At 53.0% G+C, this 25,205-nt stretch overlaps 1 protein-coding gene across 2 annotated transcripts in view; it reads left to right on the forward strand.

Annotated features, from left to right (window-relative positions):
- Positions 1-10,070: 10,070 nt before the first annotated feature.
- The window catches only part of LINGO1 (leucine rich repeat and Ig domain containing 1), a 168,034-nt gene continuing 152,899 nt past the window's right edge, over positions 10,071-25,205 (forward strand). For both annotated transcript variants that reach the window (XM_054077687.1, XM_054077689.1), the window contains exons 1-2: positions 10,071-10,318; positions 24,887-25,059. The gene's annotated coding sequence lies outside the window, so the exon portion shown is untranslated. The remainder of the gene's footprint in view (positions 10,319-24,886; positions 25,060-25,205) is intronic.

Raw genomic sequence — 25,205 nt, forward strand, 5'->3', positions numbered from 1 at the left:
TTTCTTCTCTGTCAGAAGGCAGCAATAAAAGAGAACAAAAGCCAAAACCATCATGGGGCCGCTTCAGCATCTGTGTTGCCTCCTTACTCCTTCCAGGGCAGTTCTAATGGCAAGGAGGAGTAAAACCCATTTAGCTGGGGGGAAGCTGTTGGCACGGGGGTGTTCACCGGGCACCGGGAAACCAGCACTGAGACAGCGAGGTCAGAAGTTGGCACAAAGAGGCTCCTGAAGGGCTCAGTGTGGAAATCATTTGTTTTCTTATTATTTCCCCATTTTCAGCAGGCTGAGTAGCGCTGAACATCTGCCTTGAAGGCAAGTAACCTGGCCCGGTGCTTGAAACCACCAGCTTCATTGGCAACAAATGAAGTCCTTGCTTGAAAAGACAAAATGAGGGCTAAAGTGCTAAAATTATCTCTGCTGAAACTGAGTGAGAGCGAATGCTGTTAAACAGAGCGTGTGATGGGGAAACAGGTAATTGCTGGTGCCGTGCAAACCCTGGACATGGCTGGGGAAGCCAGGGTAAATTCTCCCATTTATCAACAGGTTCCACCACCCCACCTCTTCTAAAATCAAAGGACCCCCAGTGTGGCAGGAGCAATGCTCGTGGAAGGTGGAAGCCTGTCTGGAGGCAGGCGTCAGCGGCAAGCTCTGCCCCAGTTGTGATTTTTTTAATAAGCTGAATTCTCAGCTGGATCCAGCTGAAAAATCAATAGTGGGACTTGAGAAAGCGGTCAAAATACATGGAGCTAAATTGGCCACCCTGCAGGCAGCTGCGAGGCTTCTCGGGCGCTGTGATGTGCGACTGCACTGAAAGGGGGGGAAAAAAATATACCAATTTCAAAAACCCTTTGAAATAATCAACTATGATTATTGAAGTCTCTTCAACTACCAGGGGAAGATCCACAAGTGCTTTTAGAAAGTTGTTGGTGGATGTTGACCACCACCTTCCCACTGCTGAAGGCACCTGTGGGAGGGCTGGGGTGGGTTTTTTCTATCCCAGTTAGACCCGAAGGGTGCCCTGCCACTCCACCTGCGGAAGCCTTATCTGCAAAGCAGCATATCAGCTCTAGCAGAAAGCCTCTCTTTCTCCAAAGTCTCTTTAATTCCATCTTTTAGATCTGCCTTTTCAAGCACAGCCCCAGCGACATCCATCTGCCCTTACAATAGAGACGGTGTCCTGAAGCGGTTTATTTTTGGCAGCTATGCCTTCAGCTCCTCTGAGGCGGGGAAGCGGGGAGATGCTATCCCCCCCCCCCTGCGGCTTTTGGGGATGCTGCGATGCTGCTGGCTTTGGGGATGGCTATTTTGGTCCTCAGCCCCTCATCCACCAGTGGATGCAGGACAGATGGATGTTTTTGGGCACTGGCCGTAGGCTGTGCGGCCCCATGTGTGAGTTAGACAGCGTGTGGCTTTTGCTGGTTCACACCCAGGTGCCTGTAGGGACAATCCTGCATCCCACCCTGCATCCATGCCATGGTACATGCAGGATTGGGCTGGCCTTTTGCTGTTCGTTGCTTGGGGCTGGAGAGGTTTTTAAGCTCTTCTTGAGGTTTTTAAGCTCTTCCACAGCTGCAGGAGAAAAGACAGAGGAGCAAAGTAGGGAAGAATATAAAGAAACAATCTTCTTCTAATGTTTCTCCTCTTTTTTCAGTGTGAGCCTTTCCGGGAGGAGGTCTTTAAAATTAATAATGTTCTTTCTTTTTCTCTCTCTATTCCCAAGATTTCTGGTTTAAATTAACAAAATGTCAAATACTATTAAATTCCGATCATGTGTTTGTGATAACGAAGTCACTGATTTCCAGCCAGTTTACAACTCTGATCCATTCTCCTCCCCCCACTTCTTTTCTAGCTCTGAATAAAACTCCCTTTATTAGATTTACTCTTTCATCGACTTCCTCTTATTTCCATCTTTTGTGGCCCAAGACTGGGGAAAATGTTTTTTGTTGAGCAGGAGATTTTTTAGGCTTTTTAGCATTCTAGTATTTTCCTCCAATGTCTGCTCTGAGCAGTGGTGACATCCTCAGCCAGAAGCCGATGGGTGTTCCTAGGGACCCCGTGCCCCTACCCTAAAGACCTTAAGAGCCTTCATTTCTTTTCTCTCTTTCTTCCTTCCTTCTGCATTTAGGAACTATTATGTTAATGAATTTAAAAGGCCACATAATAATCCAACACACTGCACCATAGCCAGTGACCTTGCAAGGAAAGAAGAGCTTTGTTATCTTCCTCAGTGCTGTTTCTTGGCTGGGGAACGATGCCCTTTACCAGGACATCGTGCAAAAGAACGTCCTCTGATGACCATAAGCTGCCTTTAGAAAGACTAACCAGAGTCTCTGGGGAAGGGCACCCCAAACTCCTGGCCCACCCGGCTATGAATCAAGGCATGCCTTGCTTTGCTCGCTCCCCCGCCAAGGTCATACAGCGAGGGTTGTACAGCCAGCAGTGTTCCTAGAGGGATGATTTAGGGAAGGACAAATGGATGGACTCATGTGTGTAGGCAGCTAGATAGACCCGTCCCCTAAGGGATGGGCAATGAGGCGACAAGGTGTTCTTGGTGATGGCTTCATCAATCACTCAGTGGGTTGGGCTCTCTAGCACAGTGGTAGCGCTCAAAGGGTTAACCTGTAATTTAGGACTCAACTCTGAGGATACAGTCATTAAGAGAGAAGAAAGCCCTGTCGAAGGCTTTAGGAAATAATTTGACTTGGCACTTTCTTATAAGAGTGAATTGATTTTTGCTGGGCTATGTCAGGCTGAATTATGAATGGGGGAAAGCGGGGCTGGTGCTCCCAGAGGTGAAGGTGTGATAATTAGAGGCGTGTGCAGAGGGGGCTTGGGGGCTTCCTCCTCCTGGTGGTTCCCATGTGAACCCGGGGCTGTGGCATCATCGTCCCCAGAACCCTTGGAGAGGTGGGATCGTTCCAGCGTGGGCACAGGTGCCCCCCCATCACATTTCCTGGATCAGGCCAGGAGAATACAGGACCATCTCCTCAACGGAGCAGCTGATGGTTGTTGCTCAAGGGCAAATGATGGAAAAGGTGGGAGAATGTGTGTGTGTGTGCAAGATGTGATCCCATCACCCTGCCTACCACAGCTCTGCTGGGAAGAAACTGTGCCCCCAGACAAGTTTCTGCCCTTTGTCCCGGCCGTAAAAGCTCCTGGCGCTGCCTCAGTGCCCACATCCATCGCCATCAGCCCAGCATTGCCCGGCCACCAAGGTGTCTCTGTCCCCCAAGTGCTTTATTGATTGTGCCCCGCTCGATGCTGCTTTCCGAGGTGAAGACCCTCTTTGCAGGCTGCCGGGAATTGTAGTGCAGTAAAGCCGGTGTCAGTAACAGAGACAAAGGCAGGCTCTTGGCTTGCTGTTGGCCTGACCCGTGTAGCTTTGCTTGCCCAATCCAGTGGAGACCTCCCCGCGGCACGACGAGCCCTTGGGAATGTGCTGTCTGCCTCTGCCAGGAGCTGCTTCCCCATAGCTTGGGCTGAGCATCCTGCTGTGCTGCTTGGCTCTCATTTTCCGGGTTTTGGGGAAGAAGTGGGATAAATGCAAGGTCTGGGCTTTGCCCCTGCCTCGCTCTTTTGTTTATTATCTATTATGAACCGTCTGTCTCCTCAGTAAGACCTGGGAACAGCAACTCCCTAATAAGAGATAGTGTAGAAAAGCCTTGCCTAATTGCAGAGACTTCCCAAACGAGGGGTTTAGGGTATCTGCTCCCTCCCCTGCCCCTTTTCCTGGTAAATCCACCCCAAAGAACATGAAACCATCTGCTCTGTAATCAGGACTAACATGGTAACACATACTGGATTCATCCAGCTCAGCACAGCGTCTCCTTGTTCCTGGGAGAAGGGGAGGGAAATGCCTTGCTCCCTGGGGAAATAGGAAGGCATAGGGAAGAGGAGGCTGTCGCATGGCACATCCAGTGCCCTGGGAGGGGATGGGGAGGATGACCTGGTCCTGTCGTTTCCTGGAGCTGTGGATCAGCTGCCACCCCCACCTCCCCAGGTAATTGTGTGCGGAAATGGATTCACATTTCTCTGCTCAATCATCCTGTTTGCTGTCACAGCCGACTGTTTTGCATGTGCAATTACCTGTCCCAGCTTATATCTGTGGGCACGCTCAGGTGCTGACTGCCAGCCTTCAGCGGCCGCCGCGCAACCACATCGCTCCGCGTTTGAGCTCGAATAGCAGTCGAGCAGAAGCCATTTTCCATAGGAGGCTGCAGGACCTATGGGGTAAATAGGTGGGTTTGAAAGCCTAACAGTTCAATGAGTTAATTTAAAACCCGCCTTCTCTTCTTGTATGTTAATTTACTTGGTATTATGTTTAATCTTTCACCTACTGGGGTTTCATGGGCTCCTCTTCCTTCCCTGGGATGCTCTGCCTTTGGCAAGAGCTGGAGGAAGCCAAGCTGGGGCTGGAAAGGGGGGGATCAGACCTGAGCCAAGAGGAGCTGCTGGGTCCCAGGGTGGCACTTTTTGGTCTTCTACTCTCGTGGGTGTCTGGCAGGAAAGTGGGGAAAAATTACCCTGTGACTGTTGGGGAGACCACTGCAGAGTTTCCCTGGTGCAGTTCACCAAGGTCCAGGAACCAAGGTTCACCAGGAAATTTAACCAGCTGAACCAGGGGGAATTAATCAGGACAAAGTAGCTGACAAGGCAGCTGGAGGTGGAAGCAAAGGGCTGGATTGTGCTCAGCTCCCGATGCCTGCTTTAACTGCCTGCCTGCCCCTGGGTATGTGGGATGTCCAGCTCTGGAGCTCCTCTAGACACAGCGCTGAGCCAGGGGACCCTGAGCCACCGCTCCCTATGCTCCTCACCCAGCTGCAGCTCCAGCCCTGGCTTTGCCAGCCTCCTGTAGTTGACCCTGTATGGAGGGGCCAATATTTGGCTCTTGAGGGTGATCTTACCCAAGCACCCATCATGCTGCTTCAGCTCCCACCTTCGTGCTAGCAGCTGTGAAGCCTCGGGTGTGAGTGGATGGCACTTCACATGAGCACCTCTCTGAAGGGGCACGGGAGGCCGGTGCAATGAATAAAAGGCTGGTGCTGCTAGGGAAAGCAGAGCAGAAACAGCAGCAGCAGCTCTTTGGTGTTCTGAGGATGTGCTCACGCTGAGGTGGTATGAGCTGAATTGGACAAGTGAGACATGGGTTCCCTGTTGCATGATGCAGCTTTGCACCCCTGGTCTCCCCTCGGGCAGCGTGAGCTGGGCTTTGTGTCACCCATATACTGAGGCTTCAATGGAGCTGTGTGCCCGTGGCTGGTCTGGATCCCCACCGGATTGCCCTCTGGTTCAGTTGAAGGAAAACTGGAGGGTGGGATATTGCAAGCAGTGCACAGGAGGTGAGAGAGGTGGAGGCAGCAGACAGGGCTTAACGATGCTCACCAGCAACTGGGTGATGATACAGTGGTGGGTGCCAGAAAGTGTGGCAGGCACTTCCGACAGCATCAGGAGACCTCACCTGGAGGCTCCCCTGCCATTTCCATCCCCTGTCTCTGAGGGAGATTAGCCTGCACCGCCTTGGAGAAGGACTGATGGATGACCTGGAAGAGAGAGACTGTGGTGGTGCTTATTTAAGCTGGGCTGACCTGAGAAACCGTCCCAGAGGCCATTGTGGTGGGGTGGGCTGATGCCAGGAAGAGTAAGATGGGAAAATGTAGGGCAAAGCGTGTGGGTCAGTGCCCCAAGGCCACATCCAGACCATGCAGCACGGGGTCATGGGCAAGAGGTTCAACCCACACCCGGCTGCCTCTTCAGCGCCAGGGGAGCATCGGCAGCAGCTGCTGCCGGGAACATCCCCCTCCTTCCCCTCTTGCTGATGAACGTAGGTGAAACTTGCTGTGCCATGACTTTAATCAGCAAAGAAAACTGCAAAGCCTCTTTTTTTTTTTCCTCTTTCCCCACCTGCTGAATTCAGTGCCGAATGTGAATTAGGCAGCGTTTGGGTTTGGCTGCGCTCCCGCTTCCCGTGCTAATAATGCAGGGAGCCAGCCTCTCCCGCACCTCCAGCCTCCCAGGCTAATCCACGACGCGCCTGGATCAGCGCCTTGCATTTCACAATGTGCACAATAACCCCAAGAGCTTAAAGGCTGCTCAGCCCGCGCGACTCCTCCGAGTACCCGGCTGATGACCTCGGTGCATGCTGAGGAACGGGGCCAGTGCACAGCACCCATGGGTGGCCAAGCAGAGCTGCTCTGGCCACAGCGCTGGGCTGGAGGGCGAGGACATGCAGCAGCAACCTTGAGAGCTGACCTCGCAGCAAATGCTGCCGTGTGTGTGTGCCTTGGTTGCATTATCCCGCAGTCGGAATGCAGGCAGTACACTCAGCAGCAATGGGCAGTTGAGGAAGGGATGCAGGGGTAGGAATCCCAGAGCCCTGGTGGGTGCTGGCGTGGTCCCCCCAGGCTCGCACCTATGGGTCCGTCAGCGTGGCGGGAGTAATTTGCAGCTCCATTAGCACTGGGACTCGGCGCAGCGGTCCCGCAATGTGTCCGTTTGATAAGAGGCAAGTTCCACTGAATAATGAGCAGTAATTGGATTTCAGGGTTAACCAGCTTGCAGCAAAAATAGAAAAGAACGGAGAGCCATTAGATATTTCTGTTCTGGCTCATCAGACACTGGAGGTTTATCTCTGCTGAGAATAGTACAGGAGAGGTAAAGTTATTAGTGACCATCAGAGCATGGTGATACCATCTCCCTCTTGTGTTTAGTGGGATGAGTCTGTGCGTTCTCTGTGAGTTTCATTTAAGGCTACGGGAGTTTATAACCCTCCCTGTGGGAGAGCTCTGTACGTACACAATTGCAGTGCGAGGGAGAGGAGGGAAGCCAACCCTCTTTAGTATGGAGGAGCACCCAAACTCTCTGCCACCATCCAGAGGGGAAGGAATGAGCCAGCACCCCAGGGAGAAGGCTGGGCTGGCTGCGTGGAAGCACTCAGGAGGCACAAGGCAGGGTCTCCCGCTGCTGTCATCTCATTCGGGTGACAATCTGGTGTGGGGAAGGCCAGTGTGTGCCTATCACTGTTGTGCTTGGAGCTGCAATTTCCTGCTTTGGGGTGGCATCGGTGGAGGTGGAGCGGGCACAGGTGGCTGTGGCGGGCACCGAGAGGTGCTGTTTGAAGCACTGCACGCAACTGTGATGGCTTGTATTCCAGCAAGATTAATTCATGCTGGAAATGGTGCAGAGAAGGGCTATTAGCATGGTGGGGGGAATGTAGAGCCTGTCTTATACGAGGAGACTGAAAGCACTTGGCTTGTTTAGTCCAGCGAAAGGAAGGCAAAGCAGGGATATGATTGCTCTCCATAAATATATCAAGCAAGTAAACACCAGGTACAGAAAGGAACCATTTAAGCTAAAAGACTGTGCTGGCACAAGAACAAATAGGTTTAAACTGGCTAATGTAGGCTGGAAATTAGGAGATGGGTTTTAACCATGGGAGTTGTGAGACAGTTTTTAGCCATGGGAAGCCGTGGAGGAGAAATACCTCATTACTTTCCAAACAGAGCTGGACCAGCACATGAAGGGAGCAGAAAGGCGTGTGCCTTCAAATGCAGGGGCCTGAAGTGGGGGTGGAAGGGTCCTGCCTGCTCCAGGCTGCTTCCAGGATATAGTGGGCATACCATGCACTGCCAGTGTCCCCTGATGTCCTCAGTTTCTGGGGCAGGGAGCACCATTCCTGGGGACTGGGACAGATGATGCAAACCTCCTCCTGCTTCAGGGCTGGCAGGTGCCCAGCGCTTGGGACAGCCCCCAAAGCGCTCAGGAGTGGAAGGTGCGGTGAGGCAGAGACAGCCAGCATCAGCCACCAGCAGGGAAGGTACCAAGGGAGCTGGAGTATCCACCAGCCTGCGTGGGGCAGCTCCCAGCACCCGGATTTGGGCTGGTGACCTGCTGCTGTCACTGCTTTCCCTGGATTTTCTCTGGAAACGGCACACAGCTGAGCCATCAGCTCCAGATTTTACCTCCTGCATTAAATTATTCTGAATTCCCTGTATATTCTAAGGCCTGCCTAAAGGATGGGTGAAGAATCTGCTGATGAGGGCTCTAATCAGTTTTGAGAGCAGGTAATTTCTCAGCTAGAGATCATCTCCAAACAGGAAATCACATTCAGAAGATAGGTGCTTTATGCAGCACATCACGGTGGACTAGAGCAAAGCTTGTTGTAATCATAAGCAGAGCTGGAATAAGAAGATCATTACTAATATTATGCATTAATTACTTCCTGATCTTCCTGCCAGGTGGGTTTTCCTATCTAGTGTTAATGGAGCAGGAATAATTCCAGACCCAATCCTGGTATCAGGGCAGGTTTTTTTTGACCCTGCAACTCTCTCTTGAAACCAGAGGAAAGGCATTCCCTGCCTTCAGTGGATTTTGAGTTTGGCACCGTGCCTAGGATTTGTAGTAAGACACAAAAGCACCTGATGGAAACGGCCACTGGATGGAGCCTCAAAGGTCGTAACAACACCCTGTTCTCGTACAGATGGTGCGCACTGATGAAAAACGCCAAGTGTGAATGCAGCGAGCATCGTGCTGCAGTGCAAGGTACAGAGGGATGCTGCCTGCATTCCTGCCAGGGGTTCATTCGCGCTCTCTCTGGGCTGCATGGGCTGGGATTCTCTATAAAACCTTACCAAACATGTTGTTTCATTCTGGCAAGACAAACGGAGATAACTATGTGAAGAGAATTCCAGTTTTGATTAAAAGCCACGGACCTGCGAGCCTTGGCTCCCTCTTGAATAAGGATGAGGGTGATATTGGCACGAGAAAATGAAAACAGCTGATGATATCTGAAGCGAGAGCATGGCAGGGTGGCAGCTCTGGGAAGGGAGCTCATAGCTTGGCTTATGAAAGGGAGCCCAGTGCCTTTTCCCCGGGCAGGATTCAGAGTGCCAAGTCCTCAGCGTCTCCTCCCCACCCATCTCTGGGAAAGGAGGAGGCAAACTGGGCCAGCGGGATGAGATGAGATCTGGAAATAGAAAAATGCACAATTCAATCACCTTGCAAAGTTGCAATAGAGCACCCTGAACACCGTGTAGTGATGGGTTTTACGGATGAGTGCATGAACGTGCTTACAAAAACAAGGCCTGCGGAGAGGATGAGGGCTGCTCAGGGAGCAGCTCCATACGCCTTTCCACAAGGATTAGTGTCTCCTGCAGCCCATGCTGGTTGTACAACCACGAGTGTCACATGTGCGTGGGACAGGGTGCAAATTGGCCTTGCAGAGCAATGGCTGAGGATGCTCCTGAAAGCTCAGGAGGGGCTGTTTGGGGATGGGGTGCAGTGGGGAGCAAGGAGTGGGGCTTCCTTCGTGAGTGGCAGGGCTGCCAGGCCCTGCAGAGCCGATGGATTTGGTCCCTTATCACCAGATAGAGGTTTTAGCATGGCTGCTCAATGTACTGAGCCCCAAAGAAGGTTACGGCTTCCTTTCAGACCTTGCTTAGATGTCATATGGATAAAATCGGCCTTGGAAAGCCCCTCCAGCAAGCCTGCTGTGCACCTGGGGACAGCTTGTCCGAGTGTCCCCCAACTGTAGAGGTCCTGGGGTTCACAAAGAAGCGGATAACCACTGCCAGCTCTTCTCTCCCCAGGAATCCAGGAATGCTTCCCCATGCTGGGCTGGCATCGCTGCTGGGTTGCCGGGGGTCTCTCACTGTTGCAAAATGATGGAGGAGGGTTGCTTTGTGTCCTGATTACTGGGACTCAGCATCAGGGCTGCCTGCGGGGACACGGCTGAGCCCTGACAGCTCGATGCACTGATGGGACGCATGGATGGCTTCGAAGGCTGCAGCCTTCACAGTCATCAGTGCATCGAGCTGTCGGGGCTCAGCCGCAGCACATCCTGGGGAGCCCAGGGGGGTGATGCACACCCCTGGGGGGTACCGTGCATCCTCGGGAGAGCGGGTATCGAGCGGCTCCCCACCTCCCCCTGGCTGGCTCTGCAGCCGCTCTCTCTTTAAAGCAATCCCGGCCGCGATTTGTCACCGGGGCCGGGCGCGGAGGGGAACGGGGAGGCGGGGGCGGGCGGGGGGCGCGGCGCCTGGGTTCGGCAGCTGCTGCTGTTGTTGCTGCTGTTGCTGCTGCTGCGGGAGGTTCGTGGAGCCGCGATAACGCGGGGACGGGCGGCAAAGCTGCAAACCCCGGGGTATGCGCTCGCCCCCGCCGCCGGGGGGAAGAGAAGCGCGGAGCCAAAGGGAGAGCGGTGGGGAGCGGGGCGCAGGAGCCCGGCTGAGCCCCGAGAGGCGGAGGATGCGCCGAGCCCCGCGGAGCCGAGCGCAGCTGCAGCGCGGAGCATCTCGCCCGGCCGCCGCCCGAGCCCTCGGAGGTAACGGGGGAGGAGGAGGAGGAGAGGGGGGCAGCGAGGCAGCCGCATCGGTGGGGCTGGAGGAGAAAAGGAAGGGGGGAATCCATCCTGCCACCGCCCCGTGCTCCCGGGAGACCCGCGGCTCCTCCGAGCGTCGCTCAGCAAGTGGCAGCTGATCCCCTCGCGGTGGGGTTGGGGTGACGGGAGGGCACCCCGGTGCGAGGGGCTCGGTGGGGCAGGCAGGCAGGTGGGGCACCGTGCTTTGAGCACCCCGAGCTGCCGGAGGGCCCAGCCCGGAGCGATCGCAGATGCTCAGCGCCAACCTCAAAACCGCTGCGATCGAAGCTTGGCTTTGAGGTTGGATGCATCGAGTAACCTCAGGCAGCGCTCACGGGAGGTGGGCAGAGACCTGCGTGGGGCTGCCGGCTGCTCCCCAGGGCTGCTCAACTTCGGGCTCACTCTCTGGGGCACCCGGTACCCATCGCCCGCTGCAGCGGCGGGTGCGGAGGTGGCTGATCCCTGCCTTGCGAAGGGAGCTGAAGGAGATGCGAAGGGTGCCTGGACCGTCTTGGCTGGACCTTTAGGGACCAATGGCGGATGATACCCCGGGTTTAGAATCAAGGGGATGGTGTGGTACGTGTGATTTGGTCCCAGGCACCTGATTTCCAGCCCTCCCTTCACCAGATGATCTGCCCTGCTAGGGAAGCCGCCTGGCAAATTAGGGCAGATTGCAAAGCTTGTGTCCCCCAGTCCAAGTCTCTGTTGAGAAAATGAGTCTCATCTCATGTTCCTTGCCTTGTACAGGAGCAGCAACTGGAGGGCCCCAGGGCTCTCCTCTTATCTGCTATGCTGATAACAGAGGAGAGAGAGGGGTTTAATTATCCTCAAGTGTCAGTTCAAGATGAATCTGCTGGGACTCAGCTCTTGGCAGGTGCAAAATTACAGGACGTTTTCATGCATGGGAGGCTGAGCTGAGAACAGTTCAGTGGTTTAATTGGCGGCTCCCAGGAAGGGTTCATATCAGGGTACAAAAAATGGGATGGTGCAGGCTCCAGCAGTGATCCTGGTGCTACAGCTGTGGGAAAGGGAAGGTGGATGCTGCAGGCTAAGAGCTTTCTCTGGTGCGTTGCTTTGGGGGCTTGATGCAGAGCGGGTGCTCTGGGCTAATAGCGCAACCTCGGGTCGATGCTGTCCTCCAAGGGGCTGATGCTTTTTCAGCATCGCTTCGTTTCTGCTCATCTTTTCAGTCGGTTTCCGAGGGAGTCTTTGCAAGTCCATCAGGAGACGCGCCCTGTTTTGTGAGGGAGAGCAGAGAATGAGGGAATTACCTCCACAAACAGGGCACTCTGGAGCCTTGCAGACATGTCAGGCGGGATGGCCTCGGTTTACTGAACAGCTTCTCTCCTCGTCTCCTGCCAAAATCCGTGAGATGCTTTACAGGAGCTCTTGAGATAAGTGTTTGAAGAATTTTGGTTCCCAAAATGCACAGGGAAAAGCCTCTACCCTCTTCTAATGGCTGTGGCAGGGGAGCTTGGTGCCCATGGGGATGTCCCCGGGCTGCAGTGCTGGGATGCATGGAGCATCTGTCTCCTTGCCTTCTCTTCCACCTGTTCTGTTCTCGTTGGCCTTTGGAGCTGGATTTGGATGAGAGAGATGAAATTCCTGCACACAGTCCTCCAGCTGTGGCATCCCACCACGGCTGTATCACTACCACGAATCGAGGCCTCTCTGCGGGCAGACCCTATAAGGTGTTGGTCTGAGACACACCAGCAGGAGGAAGAAAGACATCATATTCTGTTTTGTTGTTGTGCTGAGCTCTTCTCAGTCCTCCACCCTTAGCCCTCCCAGGGGATAATAAGACAGATGATTCAAAGAAACGGTGCTCCCTCATCCCTGCTCGCTCGCTGGGAAGGTTGTGATTATGAGGAGCTGATGCTGCTGCTTTTCTGGATGAAGATGTGGCGTTGTGTTGCTATTGTAACTATGCTCCTTGTTTTAAGGTCCAAGGTAATGATTTAGCTGTACTTTATTTTGGTGCTGGGTAGAAGTCAGCCCTTGTGTAGTTCTCACCATCACCCAACAGCAGCTGGTGTTAGAGGTCTGGAGTTGGTCCTGTCTCATCCCTACTGACCACCGTCAGTTCTGGCTCATCTTGCTTGTCGCTGCTGTCTGTTGCTGACACGGTAAGGAGGAATTCAGTGAATGTCCTTGTAAGACGGTGAGATTTGTAGATGCGCAGATACGATGTGTTCAGGAAGACCCAGCTATTACACGTCATCCCAGCACTGTCCCCTTTCCATCTGTGCTTGGTGTGACTGCTGCTGTTTTGTTTGCAGCTGTGCTCCAGTCCTGCTGGAGTCACACTCTTCTTTTGCAAATCCGCATTGGTGAAACTTGTAGGTTGTTGTTTAGGTGTGAACAACCTCGTTGATGCTCCTGCTTCTGATCACCTTGGCCTGTCTGGTGCTGATGCAAGATGGCTGGGTACCTGGCCAGGGGTGGTTTAGCCAAGGATGGCTCTTGGGAGAGACTTTCTGTCTCTTTCTGTATTTATCCGTGCTGGAATCTCTGACAAAGGCATTTTGGAGGTGTGATTGAGGGGGAGAAACTCTTCCACACTTGTCCTTGGACGTCAAGCGGCTGTGAGATGGGCTGGACCAAGCGAGAGCAAAATCCACCCTTTATTTCAACGGCAACAAGCATTTGATGCTACCTGTGACAGGAGAACATTTAGACTTGATGTATATCCCTCGCCTTGACTTTGGGCTTTGGATCAAGGCGTAAAAGCTTTTGATGCGTGCAAACACAATAAGGAAAAAAAAATTAAAACCACAATCCTCAAAATGTTTGCAAATCCAGGAGCTTATCCTCACCCCAGGTAGGAAAAATTAACCACGGATAGGATCAGTAAATCACAGAATCAGCTGCTTTCATCATCGAGTATGAGGCGGCTGGGAGCTCAGCTGGCACAGAGCAGCGTAACCACACTGAGACTTTGCAGGGATTCTCAGGGTCTGGAACCATTGCAGTGAGTGGATTGGGAACCAGTGGGGCTCCCAGTGACACATGGTCAGGATTGGGCCTCAGATGGGTGTGACTGAGAGTAAAAGGCGGCCGGAGGTGCCAAAGGCACCTGCTAAACAAACCTGTTGCCAGTGGTGGTGGTAGGAACGGTGGCTGATTTAGGACCAAATGAGCTGAGCTGGTGCAAACCCCCATCTTTGTCAGTGGGATCTGATAACTCCTCCCTCCTCAGAGCTTCGGGTTTTGGTTGAACTCCCACACTTTTACCCCGAGGAGGAGATTTAAACCATCCCTGAAAAGCTGAGAACATCCCATGTGGAGATCAGCACATTGGTACCAACAATCATCATTGCTGGGGGCCTACAGGAAAGCTGGGGAAGGACTCTTGTTCAGGGAGTGCAGGGATAGGATGAGGAGGATGGTTTCAAGCTGAAAGAGAGGAGACTGAGATGAGATCTTAGGAAGAAATGTTTTCCTGTGAGGGTGGAGAGGCCCTGGCCCAGGTTGCCCAGAGCAGTGGTGGCTGCCCCATCCCTGGAGGTGTTCAAGGGCAGGCTGGATGGGGCTTGGAGCAACCTGATCCAGTGGGAGGTGTTCTTGCTGGACACCTGGGGGTTGAAACTGTATAGGCTTTGCGGTCCCTTCCAACCCAAGCCATTCTATGATTCTGTGATTCTATAAAGGTGCTGGCTATCCAGCATCCTCGTGTTAGCCACTCTCCTACCTCCACGTGCCTTCAAAGCAAGGCAGGGCTGTGCTCCTGAGCAGTGGCAGTCATCTCTCTGTACTTGAAAGAGCAGCAGGGAGGTGGAGCAGAGCCATACGGCGAGGTGGGAAGGGATCAGGCTGCCCTGGCATATCAGGATCAGTGATGCACGACACCTTGAGGCTGCCTCCGCCGCTGCTGACCATATGTGGGGCACGTGCCGGCAGCAGCGGGAAGAAGATGGGCTGGCATCTGGCCTTCAAATCTGTCCTTCTGCCACGCTGAGAGAAAACTCAGAGTGGGCAGAAGTGGGGCAGGTGGCTCCTCCTTCACCTGTGCTTGTGTTGAGCCAGATTGGTGTGTGCTCTGCACAGCCCCAAGGCAAGGGGTGACTGCAGGAAGACAGCACAGGTCTCAGTAAAGTCAGTGAGGGCTCAGAAACCCAGCACACAGAGAGCATTGCAAGCATCTGAGGGTTTTTTCCGGAGTGTTTGGATGTGGGATGTCAGCTGGAGCTGTGGCAGCTCCCGAGTACCCCGGTGGTGTCGGAGGCTGGGGTCAGGCCAGTCCATCTGGAGTTTCATGGCATTATCTCTTAAATTCCTTTAACGGCAATAGGATGGTCTGACTGATTGGATTGTGCTCTGTAATTAATTAGCTGGGTGCACTGTATGGGAAGCAGCTACAGTGGGAAGAGTGGGGAGAATCCGCCAGTGAGAGCTGTTAAGCTTCAAATGGCCATTTCTCATTAAAGCAGCATGGTGCAGCGTTAGTCACCGGGTGCAGGGGGTTGGTTCCATTGCCTTGGCCATTTTCCGAGTGGGTAATTGCATTTTTGCTGCCCAACCATTCCCTGGAGCTTGACGTGCTGCACCCCGCTTCCACCACGGGAGCCACAAGTGTGCCTGGCCTTGGGTCCTGCTGGGAGGAGAGGTTGGTTCAGGATGGAGTGGACAAGGCGTGCATGAGGGGATGCTCCTGTCCTCGGGAAGGGGGTGACAGACCCTGAAAGGGGTGTAGGATTATGTGGCCTGAGCTGCCCTGCAGGTTTCCTTCCTGGGATGGCTCTCATGTGTCGGAGGCTCCCGTGCATGGCTGGCACAAGCTCTGTCGCTCTTCCTTGCCTTCCCAGGGCCCTTGGGCTGCTCCCCATTCCCTCTGGTGCGCATTTGCTGTGACTCCTTTGTCTGCTTTCAGCATCCGTTTGTGTCTTTAAACAGAAAGTGTCTCTCTTAGGTTAATTGTGGGTTTTTTTTCTCCTTTGTGTTTACTGTGGGGATTAATAAGGAACTGCAGCGCAAGGAGAAGTCTGCAGCGGCTCCTTGCTGTTGGCGGCTGGGCTGGGTCCAGCCTGTCTGGTGCTGGACAAGAAGCCGTGAGCGGAGGGCAGGGCGAGCATCCATGCCCCCAGGGCTGGGAGCCATAGGCATGTCACCACAGAATCACAGAATCACCAGGTTGGAAAGGACCCACTGGATCATCGAGTCCAACCATTCCTAACACTCCCTAAACCATGTCCCTCAGCACTTCATCCACCCGTTCCTTAAACACCTCCAGGGAACACCACTCAGCCATGCCTTGAGGCACCATGCCTCCTGTGTCTTGCTGGGTGCTTGTGTGGGTGGAAGAGAGCTGCCTCTTCCCAGGGTGCCTCCACTGCTTGTTGGATGTGTCCTCTGTAAGGTGAAACCCGCTGTCTGCTCTCCATCCCACTCCCTGCTGGACCACGGGCTCATCTCCTGGTGCTGGACCTGTCTGGTCCATCCAATGTCCATGGCTCTGTCCTCAGCTCTTGGGTTCCTCTGGTGATGAGTGATGAGCTGGGGTGTTCTCTGCTAATGAGCACATCTGTGCTTTTGTAGGATGTCAGCCTGGCTTGTGCCACGGAAGCCGATGCTCTGCCTGCTGATGCCCGGTGGCATCAAAATGGTCCCTCTGCCCATTTTGCCTGTGTTCGCCTCTCCCCTTCCGTGAGCTTTGGGAGGCTTTGCCGTGCAATCCGGGGTGCGGCACCCCATGTGCTGCCTGTCGGGGGGTCTGGGATGGGCTCTCCCCTGGCTGCTGAGGGCCAGGGCTCCCTGATGGTGTGCGGAGACTGTGTGTGTAAAGCTCCCGGGAGTCAGCGTTGCTGGCAAGCCGGAGAAGAGTTGTAGTGCCCTCTGCACCAAAAGCTGATAAATCTCAGTGGAAAAAAAAATAAAACAAAGAAAAAAACAACAAAAAATGCATGTGCCAGCTCAGCTTAACCCACAAAGGAAACCCACGTCATTTAAAAAAAAAAAAAAGAAGCTTTTAAAAATAGACTTTTTTAGCAGAGAATGCCACTCGGGAGAGTCAATGAGCTCTGTTTCAAGAGTTGGGAAATAAAATGCTCCTGGAGCTATGAAACGAAACCTCTCATTTTCAAACTCTCTGAGTGTCAGGTGTGGTTCCTCGAGCTCTGTGTTTTCCCAGCCTGGCTGTGTACTGGTTGCTGGCTGCTCCCAGCTGCTGCCGCTTGCTTGATACAGGGAATTCATCTTGGTGATGGGGAGAAGCTGTGGCTTGGGTCTGTGTTACATCTTGCTTTGGTTTGCCACTTGCTGGCAGGACCGAAAGGGAGGGGCTGGGCCCCACCGAGCATCCTTGTTGTTATTTTTTAATTGGCTAAGGAGCCTTCTCATTTGCTTCAGCTCTGACTAATGAGGCGCGTCTCGCTTTGACAACGTGTCACAAGCAATAAACTTCTTTGGAGCTGCTGGGCTGCAGGGACATCCTCGTGCCTGGACTCGGCGTCCTCAGCATCGCTGCTGGCTCGTGCCCCAGCCTGGCCCTTGAGCATCCTCCTGGAGAAGAAGGGGAGGGTGTGAAAGATCCTATGGAAAACATTTATACGCATTTTTATCAGAAGATTTTTCAGGAGCAGGTCTCCTTCGGTGAGAAGGGATAAGTCACCAATAGGAAAATCTAGGTGGATCCACGATTTTCAAGGGGTGGGGACAGCTCTGGCTTTATCAGAAGTGCCTGGTCGCTCCAAGGTGGTGCAAAGATTGAATTCTCCTTCCATGTGCATCCTGCTGCTGCAGGATGCAGTGACAGGGGCTGGAGCAGCTGAGCTGGGATCCTGGCTCTGGAGGGTGACATCCTTGTGTGTAGTAAAAGCGCACGGTGTAGGTACCATATGGTATAGATCTCGTTTGGTCTAGGTATCATACGGTGCTGGTACAGGTGAGGAGAAGGCTTATGGGTGAGCTGAGGGCTCAGCCACCTCTGACCGTGAAGGAGGGTGTCAGATGATGCTCTGTCTGAAGGTGTGGACCCCTTTGTGCTGACCCCTTTGTACTGGGTGACAATAACCTTCCCTCTCCCAGCAGTGTTAAGGGACTGCTCAAGGTTTCTAGTCGTTGATGGGAAGCACCAACTATTAACAGTGCTCCTCTTTGTATTCTTGATGGATTCTCTTTAAGCGTTCCTCTTAGTGGCTCTCCACTGTTAGCTTTTGTTTTCTCCTCAATAGCTTGTCTAATAAACGCCATTATCTTGGGCACAAATCTACTTCATGTCTCAATTCCACTCGGCAAGAGTTGGTAATAACAGAACAGCATCCTTGAAAAGGGGCTCTGTCACCAGCAGCAGTGGATGCCACTTCTCCGTTTCCCACACCAGTCCCTAGAGCAGATAAAGACGAGGGGAAGGCACGTGGTCAGAAAGCAAAAGGGGCATCCTCCTGATAAATTGGATGTCTAAACAGTGCCGGCAGCAGTCACCGCAACAGCTCTGGGGATTGAAGCAGCTTGGCCCCTGCCACCTTAGTAATTAGACAAGATGTGCTTACAGCCTGGGATCCTTCCTAATTCCAGCAGATTAGAGGGGAAAACTGGTGGTGAAGGGTGCTGGCTTGTCGGGGAAGGAGATTAGAAGTATTTCTTGTAGCTTGAAGGATCTTCACATCTATGGCCATACGAAGCTGTTGCCTCCTCCAGTCTAAATCTGAGCCTGGAAAGGCTTAACTGGTAGGTGCTGGGGTGCTGGCTGGGTTTTGGGTCAGCCTGCAGGTCCTTGAAGAGAAGTATTATGGCAGCTTTTTATTTCATTCCGTGGAGTTTTAGACTAGATAGTAGCAAAAATTTATTTACTGAAAGAGAGGTGAAGCCCTGGCAGAGGCTGCCCCGGGCAGTGGTGGAGTCTCCATCCCTGGAGGGGTTAATAAATTGTGTGTCTGTAGCACTCTGGGACATGGTTCAGTTGGCACAGTGTGGTTGGGCTGACAGCAGGACTGCATGAGCTTAGAAGTTTTTTTCCAACCTTAACAATTCCATGATTTATCTGAGGGCAGTATGTTCCTGAGTGTGTTGAAGCCCACCGAGACCCAACTCTGACGCTGGCACTCCAGCGGCGCTTGTGTATTATTGTCCCTCCTGTGCAAGCAGCTGGAGTGGAGGGTGAATGATGTCCTAACTGAGGCAAACAGCATTTCTGCTGGGCCAGGCAGAGCTCAGCTGCTGCCTTGTCAGAGCTTCCCGGGGAGGATTTCCCATGCTCCAGGGGAAGATGACCAGCAGTGCGAGCATGCTGCCCAGGCTCTCTGCGGAGTTCTCAGCTGTCCCATTGCTGAGATGTCTGGCTGCCTCCAAGATCTGTCCCCTCCCTGAGTTATAAATATTTTATCCGCTCAGTATTTACTGAGTCAAATAATTTTTTAAAGACATTTTCTATTTTATTTCTTCCTCGTTTCTTGCATTTTAAAACGTAGCCTCCGTGCATGCAGCACTCAGGCGTGCTCTTGGCTTCCCCTCAAATGTAATTGCTTTAGAACTGCAGATAGTTGGCAAAAGCAATTTTCTCTACACTACAGAAGACTCCAGCTCTTCTCATTTTTCATGCAAGTCGTTCTCTAGCAGTCCTGGCCGCTCTTTGCTGCTGTGCAACGCACAGCTCCTAGACTTGTGGTACCTCTGCTTTCTGGGATGATGCTCTTGCTTTTGTGGGGCTGTGGGAAGAGGCTCGAGTGAGTGCATGGTGAAAGACCTCTCTGTAGGTGATAACAAGCTTCTGTTGCAGCTTCTGCAGAGCTGGGGTGATGCTCGCTTGCACCATAGCCCTTCCCTTGTCCATGCTGGTGGCAGGGTGCTGGTGCCACCTCTCCCCAGCTGGTTGGCTACCTGCGCCAGGCATGGGCTTGTCTCGGTTTTGCAGCTCTGCTGCGCATACGTTTAACGTGCTCCTTCTGTTTGCAGGACGTGTGGGGCTTTCAAAGGCATTAATGATGGAGAATAAATTGGAAGCTGAGAGAAATAATCTTTAGGCATTCTCTGTAGGCCTTGCCTTGCCTTGCCTTCCTCAACCATGTTGAAGGCTGGGGCTGGAGTGGAATATAAATGAGGAGGAGCCCTGGGTCCCTCTGTGGAGTTGTGATGCCTCTTGCTCAGTGGATCTCACTGCAGGGAGCCTGCCTGCTCACTGGTGCTGATAAACCCGTGGGACTCTGGAGAGAGTGGAGGTGATGAGGCATTGCTGGACCTTCCCGGAGGGCTTGCAGTCCTGAGTCAAAGCAGGTCGGAGAGCTTGGGGCATGCCAAGGCTCCCAAGGGGCTGTGTATTGCCTGGAGGACTCCAGCAGATCCTGGCATGGGGCCGCATTTGTCTGTGCCACGTCCTTTGGTTTTGCACCAGCCTGTCCTGGGAACCAGGACCTTGCATCAGGGATGGACTTTGCAGATGGAGTTACATTGCACTTTGGTCTCAGAACGACTCCATGCAACACTCCAGATTTGGGGAAGAGTGCCGAGAAAGCTGCTTGTCAGAAAAGGACCTGGTGGTGCTGGTTGGCAGTGGCTGAACGTGGGTCAGCAGTGGCCCAGGGGGCCAACAGCGCCCTGGCTTGGATCGGCTGTGGTGTGGCCAGCAGGGGTAGCAGGGAGAGAAACCCAACTGGCCTCCACAGAGAGCTGCCAGATCTCGGGATAGACTATGGGAAGGGCTGCGGTCTGAAGGTTGTATTCCTGAATGGGATTTCACTTGAAGTTTGGACAGAAATTGTAGCGTTTCAGTGACTCCAGCACTCAGTTGTTTGTGTGCTTACACTCAGGGTGCGTTGTTTCCTTCTTTCTCCTTTTTAATGGAGAGAAACATAGATTTCTCCAGCTAAAAAAACCTACTGAACTGGGATTTTCCGCACACTTTCCAAGGGATTTGGCTTGGTGTGGGGAGAGGAATAGCAGGGTTTGCTCCCACAGCGTGGGTGCCCATTGCTGAGGGAGCCTGGCGTGCCCTCCCGGGCTTGGCCCTTGGGAAATGTCTGGATGAGGAGCTGGAGGTTTGCACAGGGAGGATTCACAGGTCTGAAACCTGCTGCAATCCTCACGTTAGCATATTGAGCGGTGCTTGTACATCCTTCCCTTTGGGGGCTGGATGATGCTGGTGGCTTTCAGCTCCCGCCAAAGTTAGAATTGGGGCCATCTGGTTGCTCCGAGGGGCTCTGTACCTCCCCGGAGAGGGACTCCTTGCTGTGCTGTCCTCTCAGTCGCATAGTTCTGTGCCGTCTTAATAGTCTCAAACTCTGAATGAGCTCGAGCAATTTGCTTTATAAAGCAACGCACTAAATATGTCAACACTCAGCGCATGTTTTTAATATAATATTTCAGATTGTTTTGAAAGAAGCCAAGATCCTTCTTTCCCTCTTCATTAGGAACGTTTGCTGTGAAAGAGATGAACAATAGAGGGAGTTTGCCAGAGAGAAAGCTTTCCCAAGTATTTGTTGCTGCTGAGAAATCAGCTGCTTTTTTACAAAAAAAACCCCACATTAATGCAAAACTATCAGGGCAATTAAACAGCGAGGAAGCTGCCAAGGAAGGCTGCAGGGTTGGCTTTGCTGCAGACGTTGAAGGCCAGGCTTGACCATAGCCATCAGGCATACTTTAGGTGCAGTGAATCCCTGTTCTCCAAGCAGGAATGGACTAAAGGACCCACCGGCAGTTCCAGGCTGCTCAGAAATACCATCTGAGCTGCTCTGGCACGAGTGCTTTCAAGCTGGAGGAGTGAGCGGGTTTGTGAATCTTGCGCTGTTTCAGCCCAGAAATGATGGCTTTGGCTTTTAACTTCCTTCTCGGCAGGACCAGGGGTGGGTTCTGTCCTGGCCTCCAGCTGGGAGACTTGGTCCCCTGCCATGGAAAGGGTAAGACCTTCTGCCTGGCTGCTTGCAATGCTCTGTTCTGGCTGGCGCTAGTCAAAAGAAAAAATAATAACCCAAAATCCCACTGCAATACTTTTATCAGGGAAACTGGGTTCCTGTCTCTCCTCCAGAGAGTTTCTCTTTCATCACAAGTTAGAGGAAACTTTGCGGGAACTCAGAACTTTTGTCTTCAACGAGGACAAACCCGGGGAGACAGGGAGGGCGAGGTGTTTGCTGAAGCCCCTGCCAGCCCCAGCTCTCCTTCCATCGGGCCTCCCCTGCTCTGGCTCCACTGTGGTCATCTGAGATGATTTCCTCATGAACCAGATGAGATCCTGGAGCCTTCCCATCACGGCAAAGCCTGTCTGAAAGCCAGGGAGCCCCAGCCATGGGCTGTGCTCATGCTGGGCAGGGGACAGGCAGAGTCACCCCAAGGTCAGCCAGGGTGACTCCAAGGTGAGACCTGGCATGTTGTGTCTGCTCCTGCAGGATGCTGCTGAGGACTAGGGAGGTCCTAATGAGATGTTTCCTGGAGATGCTGCTGCCCGGTGTTGCTCAGCCAGCTGCTGCACCAGCCCCTCCTGCACCCAGGACAGGCAGGATTTGGTTTTTCTTCACCTCCCGGTAATCCTGCTGCTCAAATATTCTTCCTGCAGATCTATATTTTTTTTTTTTTGTTGTTGTTACCGCTCCTAAATAGAGTGTTTAAGCTTATTCTTTTCTTTTCTGTGAAAGAGGCAGTAAATCCTTTATCCTGCCTGGCTATTTCTGTGCACGTATTTTCTCATTGTGCTCCAGCTTGTCAGCTGTGTCAAAGCCCGGAAACCTTGGCCTCTGTTGGACTCCAGACTTGGATTTCTCTGTATTTAACAACACAGGCTCCCTTGGACTAACAGTTCTTTTCTCTCTGCTTGGTGTCTTTTTCTTTTCCTCCTGCAAAAATACCTGGTTAAAAAAAAAAGCCCTGACAAAAGGGAGCAAGCGGAGAGGTAATGGTTTATCCAGTTCATCCCAGCACAGCCTGCTGGCACCAGCAAGGAGTCAAAGCCGGCGTGTCCTCCCGCACCTCCGGGGTATCAGGGCTGCCTTGGGAGAGGGGAACCCCCCTGGTGCCCCCCTGGGTGAGGGAGCTTTCTGGAGATTAGTTTGGGATTGGGGGTGTCTAATGCTTGGGCACAAAGGCAGGATTGTGGCATGCAGAGGGATTAGCCGTGGGGAGATGAATGGCTGCTTGTGCGCCGTGGATGTGTGCCCGCTCCTGGGGAGTAAACGTGGGGGAGATCTGATGGAGGGCCAGGCAGCCAGCTGTACTGATGGTTGGGGACAGGAAGACCAGGCTGGAATGCTGGTGGCTGCAGGTGGGATGGTGGCATGTGCCTGCTCTGTGCCCCACGGTGGTGGCAGCATCCTCAGGTGATCACTGCCCCCCTGTCCCCGAGGCCGCCACCACCAGCTTTGTTGTGCAGCAGTGCTGGCACTTCATGAATGCCATGGCAGTTCACCACACTGGGCAGCACGGGTGTTTGTGTGAGGACCAAAGAATAAGCAATGGAAACTTTTTGATTAATTAATGCAGCTAATTAGCAGCACGCTTAGCCTGGGCTGGCGCTTGGTAAGGTGCCGAGATCAGAGGACAAGCCAGGGGAGTGACTCCAGTTGCAACAACTTTGGGGAGTGGGGAAGGGGAGAGGATGCTTTCCCCCCACCCCTTTGCAACATGCCTGAGCTGGGAATGAGGAAATCGCCACCTATATTCCTTGGAGGTGCTGATGTACAGCTGTTACCATCCCCAGCAGCATCCTTCCTTTGCCCCGTGCTGCCTTCACAAAGATCACTTTCCTCTCCCACAACCGGAATCAGAAGCTGAGAGTTAGACTCCCCCAGTGCTCCAGTGCTGCGTTAATTACTGAGCCCTCATTAGGGTTGGTGGAGCTGTCTTTCCTGCAGAATAGGATCCTCCTTTCCCCTACTCGGTATGGCTGTCTTCTTTACTCTCCATTTGCAAATTAACACAAGGACCACGATCAGCAAACAAATTTGCTGCAAGCGCATGGCGGGCTCGGAGATTTGGAAGAATCCTTGGCAAATATTTGCCAGCCTCTGCCATGAACCTCGCAAATACTTTTCGTGAAATTCTGAGCATAACTGGCAGCTTGGGGGTAGGATGCCAGACCTTGCGCTGGGGCTGTCTGCTGAAAAATACCAAAGCTAACAGCACTGGCTTCCATCCTACCTCCCTCCTGCCCTCTCGCTGTGCAGCGTGGCGATATCTTAAGATGTGATACACTTGACTGCATCCGTTGCAGAATCACATCATTCCCATTAAAAGGTGGCTGTGGCTAAATACCATTTGCTCAGCAAGGTCTAAAGCCGGTGCCCTTTAGAGTAATTGGGAGACTCGGCCCCTTCGCCGAGGACAGGAAAGTCTATTTCTCAAGGTGCCATCGTTTTATTATTAATTTGTTAAATACTGACTGCTCAGAACTGTTTGAGACGCAAAAAACGGATGTGAGCTTTGCCTTGGGGACCTCACCGCTAAATAAATGTATTGAATCAAGCCTGTACTGGAGAGGATAGTGCTGCAGGTGAAGTTGCCACCTCCTCCATCAGGAAAGAGACTTGTTTCTCTTTCAGCATTGAAGTCAGGAGGAGCGCTTGCAAATCAGCAGGTCAAGGACCTGCTTTCTCTTAGTATTTCTGAGGTGGCAGTGGGACCACTTGAGTTGGGAGCAGAGAGGAGGGCTGCCCCGGCCTCATGAGACCTCTTGCAAAATCCATTGAGCTGCAGGGTCCTTCCCTGGCATGTTCTGGCTGTGCGCATCACTATGGGCACCAGGGCTGCTTGCCTACGCAAGTTTGGGCTTCCTTTCCCTCCCCACCAGTGATGCTGGAAACACAGTAACACCCTCTGGGAATGGCTCACCTGGAGCCCTGCGTCAGGTTCTGAAGTCCTCAGCACAGGAAGGACATGGATCTGTTGGAGCGAGTCCAGAGGAGGCCATGGAGATGATCTGAGGGCTGGAGAACCTGCCATCTGAGGACAGGCTGAGAGAGCTGGGCTTGTTCAGCCTGGAGAAGAGAAGGCTCCAGCACTGAAAGGGGCTCCAGGAAAGCTGGGGAGGGGCTCATGATCAGGGGTTGCAGGGATAGGATGAGGGGGAATTATTTTCAGCTGAAAGAGAAGAGATTGAGATGAGATTTTAGGAAGAAATGTTTTCCTGTGAGGGTGGAGAGGCCCTGGCCCAGGTTGCCCAGAAAAGTGGCAGCTGCCTCGTCCTTGGAGGTGTTCCAGGCCAGGTTGGATGGGGCTTGGAGCAACCTGATCCAGTGGGAGGTGGCCCTGCCCATGGCTGGGGGTTGGAACTGGATTATCTTTAATGTCCCTTCCCATCCACGCCATTCCATCATAATGGCTCTGTAGTATCACCCTACACGTGGCAGGAGCCTTTCGAGCGGTGCTGGATCTTTTCAAGTACCCTCTTAGTGTCCAGAACTGTGGGAGATCAGCAAATTTCCCACCTGCATCTTCTTGTTTCCTCGATGATGGGAAATGGGGAAGTAAAAGCAACGTAGAAAAAAAGTCAATATTTATTTAAAGTTCTTCACCTTCCTAACTTTGAAGTCAAACTTGCTGTAGGGCAGGTTGCTCGGTGGGTGCCCGAGGCCATGTGTTCCCAGCCTGATGTCTCCTGTGCTTTCTCACCCGCAGCCTCCTTTGTCCGGGAGCCATGAGCCACCCTCAGCGCCTGCAGAGCCACCGGAGCAGCCCGCCGGCCGCAGCCACCTGGCACTGCTAGGCTTCACCGCTCCCCCAGCAAGGTGCCCGTTGCTGGCAGGGAGAACCGGCTCCCCCCACACCTTGCCTCTCACATCCCTCACAAGGTAAGATCTCCATCCTTTCCTTCTGTGAAAATCAAGGGGTTTGCAGATGCAAGTCAAAGTCAAGATATATCTTTGGTAGTTGCATCTCCTGCCTTGTCCAAGCGGGCACAGCTGGGAGGGTGAAGTGCTCAATCAGGGGTGAGAAC

Source organism: Cuculus canorus, chromosome 12 (assembly GCF_017976375.1).
Source record: "Cuculus canorus isolate bCucCan1 chromosome 12, bCucCan1.pri, whole genome shotgun sequence".
In the NCBI taxonomy this organism is placed as follows: Eukaryota; Metazoa; Chordata; class Aves; order Cuculiformes; family Cuculidae; genus Cuculus; species Cuculus canorus.